Here is a 3,492-nt window from a genome sequence, read left to right as displayed (position 1 = left end):
ATGAATGTTGCAGGTAGAGAGGTATGGAGATTCCATGGCAGCTGATACATAGATGAAGCAAGAACACCAGTGTAGGGCTTATTCCAATCCAGGATGGCGCTGACACTATTTGTCAAATAACAAGTGCCCCGTAAGGTCCAATACAGTATGGTGCAGGCACGGGTAGCCAGGAGCTGCTGCCTAACTGAGGAACTGTTCTTAGGAATGTCAGGGGTGAGGGCACATTGAGGCTATCTGAGCTTCTATCCCAGGGGCACAAAGTGATTTGATTGAGTTGCTTATAGGACATGGAACAAAGACCAGGAATGGCACACTGAACTTTATGGCAAGAAAAGACACATCAGGAGGCTCTTGGGTGTGTTTGGGTGTCTGTAAGTACTGGGGACACTATACCCTTGATTCTGTTTCCAGCAGTGACCATCATGAATACACTTAACGTAGGTGTGCTTGTATGCTGTCTGGGTCAGAAAGGAAGGCAGTTCTGGGAACTGTAGCCCATGTACAATCAATTTGGTGTAAGAAGAGAGGTGTGGGAGATCCTTCTGTCTATGTGTTACCTTTATTGGTTAATGAATAAGGAAAGTGCTTTGATCCTATAGCACAGCAGGGTATGTTACAAGGGAGAAGTCCCCCTTGTTCATCCTGGCCACCTGGCTAGCTTAGCCCCAAAATAACCAAACAGAAACTGTACTAATTAAATTACTGATTGGCCCATTAGCTATAGCTTCTTATTGGGTAACTCTCACATCTTGATTTAACCCATTTCTATTAATTGGTGTATCGCCACTTGGCAGTGGATGACCAGGAAAGATTCAGCATGTCTGCCACTGGCGGCTCCATAGCAACTCTCTGACTCTGCTTTCTTCCTTCCAGAATTCTGTTCTGTCTTCTCTGCTTACCTAAGTTCTGCCCCTATCATCCCAAGATTAATAGAAATGGATTAAATTAAGATGTATGAGTTAGCCAGAAACATGCTTAAGCTATTGGTTAAACAGTATTGGAAATAATATGGTTTCTGTGTGATTAATTTGGGGCTGAGTAGCTGAAAACAGATAAGCAGTCTTGTACAACAGAAAAGAAGAAAATATAATGGACTGACATTTGATGTGAGGGCTGGGATAAAATCTGGCCAATCATTTAGCAATAGGACCAAGAAGTAGTCCAGGCCTTGAACTCAATAGTGTCTCCTACCCCAAGCCCTATTCTGTGCTGTCCCTCTACAAGAAGAGGCTTTTCCACAGATTGGGAACTGCAGCAAATATTATGTGGAGCTCTTGCTGTTCTCCATGGTGGTGATGCACACCACAGCTTGCCAGAGAACAGTCACATTGTCACGTGGCAGGGTACAGATAAAGTAACCCACCCATTCAGTGTTTACTACCAAGGCACAAGATGTCACAGACAGGTCTGTCTACAGATGTTTCACCTTTGACTTCTGAGTCATTTAAAAACTAGTTGTGGGGGTATGTGGGTGCATATGTATCAAGATCAGAGGGCAGTTTGGGAAAAGTTTGTTCAGTCTTTCTACCATTATGGGTCCCAGGGAAGAGATAAGGCTTGATATCAAGTACCTTTACCCACTGAGCCATCTCACCAGCTGATCTCCTTAAACATGAAATTTCATAAGTTATGTATCTGTATCTATATTCCCAGTATGTATATATCAGTGCTTTATTCATATAGAGTAGATTATTTTTACCCCAGGAATGAATGATTGCTTTAGTGAAAATACATTCAACAAATGTAGTGCATGGAGTGAGCTGTGGGCTGCCCTTGATGAGATGCAGTGGCCTTGCCCACTGGAAGAGATTGGATTAAGATGCTCTTGGCACATCCACACAATGGGGGACAGCACTGTGTGGAAGTTGTGGGCCCAGTGGGCCTGGGCGACTGCATAGGGGCAGTACACTGAGGCTTGGTGCAAGCAGGGTTTAGGGGCAAAATTTTTCTTATACTTGTGTTGAGGATGGCTCTGCTTCCTAATCGACATGTGTCTGGGCCAGTGCTCTCCTGGAAGTTCCCTCTAGACCCTGACAGGTTGGAAGCAGAGGCACTGTGAGGTGGTTAATGGCCCCCAGCCTGCCTAGCAGTTCCTGGCCTACCAGTGCCACTGCAGAAGCCCCATGCGACGGCTCTGCACTTGGGCACATGGACTGCTGGATGGGCAGTGTGGTAGTGACGGCTTCTCTGTTCTTGGGCAGATGCCACCACTCATTGGCTTTTCTCCTTGGAACCTGCAATCAGCAAGGGGCGAGCATTGATCCCGTGGGAACCTCGAAGGAACTCCCAGCAGGTTCACTAGGAAAGTGGAGCCTTTACATAGCAGCCACCTGCCCCTCCTCTGACCACTTGCTAGACTGTAGCCGGCAGTTGCACCTTCCTGTCCCTGTTGGCCCTGCCTCCAGATCATTCTTCCCGCTGGTGCCGCCTCAAACTTATGCTCATACTTTTTCTGGATGCCCTGTTTTCCACAAGCTGACCCAGCCTCGGCCTGTCTGGCTTTCCTCTAGCTGGCTCCACCACTCATCTGTCATCCTCACACTGACCCTTTTCCCAGTCCATCCTCACATTTCCTCTGTCCCTTAGCCACCTCATGACATTGATCCTGCCCATCAGTGGCCTCTTCACATTGACCCTGGCCCCAATGCCAGCTTCATAATTCTCTTGCCCCTCAGCTCTTTGGTTCATATTGACTTCACTCCTTAGGCCGGCTTTCTTACATTGAAACTGTCCCTCGTTCTGATCTCTTTACATGGAGCCTGCCTCTCAGTTACTCTATTCTCTTTGACCCCAATCTTCAGCTGGTCCTGCTTACAAGAACACAGCCTCTGCTGTCCTCAATCTGACCCTGTCTCTTTGCTCGTCCTTCCTATGGCTCTGCCCCTGAATGCCCCACCACCCCGTGAGCCCCACGCGCAGCCTGTCCTTCCAGGTCCTGGCTCTGCCCATGTCCCATCCTTCCTTTTCCTAGGTGGGCCTCAGCAGGCCCGCCCTTCTCCTTAGCCCTGCCCATGCCATGTAGACCTTCAGGCAAACCAGGGCCCTCCGGGTCCCCACCACAACCTTGCTCATGTCTGCCCAATCCACACCCCATGTACTCACATCCTGCAGATTGGCCCTAGGCCGTGCTGGCCCTGTCCAGAATTCCCACCCCTGGTTCTTGCTAGACCTCTAGCCTCCTTTGCTATTTACAGTACCCCAAGGCTATATCCACAGGCCTGGACTTGGAGACCTGTTCTCTCCAGTATACCTGCAGCACAGGTCCCTGGTTTGTCTGGCCTAACCTCTCCTCTCTAGAGTTTTGCTTCTATGTATTCTTACAGCCCTGTTTTTCAGGAAGTCAGCACTGGGGCCCCAATGCTGGTGGCCTGGACACAGAATTTGTATTGTTCAGGACTTGGAGTGTGACAGAAGTTCTTGTCTGAAAGGAGGCTTCAGCATGAGACTCCTAGAAGCAGCAACCCTGTGTTATGCAAGTTCTGACGGTTGTGG

This window comes from Microtus ochrogaster, linkage group LG1, assembly GCF_000317375.1.
Source record: "Microtus ochrogaster isolate Prairie Vole_2 linkage group LG1, MicOch1.0, whole genome shotgun sequence".
NCBI classification, from domain to species: domain Eukaryota; kingdom Metazoa; phylum Chordata; class Mammalia; order Rodentia; family Cricetidae; genus Microtus; species Microtus ochrogaster.
The sequence above is the reverse complement of the archived record's forward strand: the minus strand, read 5'-3'. Positions refer to the sequence as shown.